Here is a 1,618-nt window from a genome sequence, read left to right on the forward strand (position 1 = left end):
ACTGAACTAGAACTGAACTAGAACTGAACTAGAACTGAACTAGAACTGAACTAGAACTGAACTAGAACTGAACTAGAACTGAACTAGAACTAGAATTGAACTAGAACAGAACTAGAACTGAACTAAAACTAAACTGTTAAAAACGTGTTTACTCTGTACACAATTTCTTTATTAAGGTTCGGAATACTATTTAAATTTGTTTGTTTAATCCACCGTTCAGCAGTATTGATCACCTTCGGAATAGCATTTATAAATTTGTTGACTAACACTAGCAATGAATGACAATAAAATTATTTAATTTAATTTAAATAATACACAATAGAATGTTATTAAGAAAAATAGTCATTATTAAAAAAACAAACTATTTTATCATACTAATGTATAAAGGGTGTTCAGAAATTTACGCAAGATTTGAATTTTGCTAATAGTTTAAGGATATTACAAAAGGTTTATTTTACAAGAGAACAAAGTTTTTTTAAATAAAATATTTGTGAATGGTTGATTCTGTAGATAAAAAAATTATCTATCAATAAGTAATACATGCAGTCACAGCTATTGAGTCCACCCCATTTAAAATTCTAAATACATTTTATAACCTGAAGTTTTGATGATTTAATAAAAATTAAGTTTTATATAAATAAAAAATTAGAATCACCCTTTATTTATTTTAAATTTGAGCCGAGTTGAGTAGAATACAGAGATATAAAGTGAGATTAAAATATTGTCACGATCCATTACCAGAGGCGTGTCTTTGCTAATTACATACTTAACTTGAAAATTGTTTTTTATAAAACAATATACGATTTATACTTAAGTAAATTTAAATAAATGAAGTAGAATTGGAATTTTAATTAAAAGCTTTGATTTATGGTTAGTTTTTAAATTTTAAAATAATAAATAATCTTGAAAATATGTAGTTTCGCACATAGTTTGATAAAGGTTATTTCTACAGGCAAACTGGATTTAAAATTAAGATGTCCTACGTGATATTATGCTCATTATGCTGCTGTAGAGTATGGTCGTGATGATTTCTTAATATTTTAAATGCATAATTTCATACCAATTATTCAACAACTGTTGTGTGTATTTAAAAAATACCATCTAAAAGAGCAATTTCAAGAAAAAACAAAAACAACAACAAAAAGAATTTTATATTTATTCTAATAAACTATCAAGACTTTTGCGTGTCTAATTTCTTCTAAACGAATATAACAAATTCTTGTTAAAAAAATTCCCCAAGAATCTTAACATGTTGCATGAGCCCAAAACTTAATTAAATATTTTAATAAAACAAAGAAAAATAATAAAAAACTTTAAACTTGTGTTGTCTTTGTTGTGTGTATCTTCAATTTGTTTTTTAATATTTACATACATTCATACACGGTTTATACATTTACCATTATTTGTTTGTTTGTTTGTACTACATTAATGTATATGACCTGAGATGTCTCTAACATAAAATGTTGATTGTTGGCTTCTTCTGCAATATGTAGTTGTCTGTTAAAATAATACAATAATACAGGAGGGACTCGTTTAACGAGAATCCTATAATCGAACTACGAATGATCCCATCCATCCATCTATCTATCTGTCTGTCTATCTATCTATCTATCTATCT

This window comes from Lucilia cuprina, chromosome 5 (assembly GCF_022045245.1).
Source record: "Lucilia cuprina isolate Lc7/37 chromosome 5, ASM2204524v1, whole genome shotgun sequence".
Lineage (NCBI taxonomy): Eukaryota > Metazoa > Arthropoda > Insecta > Diptera > Calliphoridae > Lucilia > Lucilia cuprina.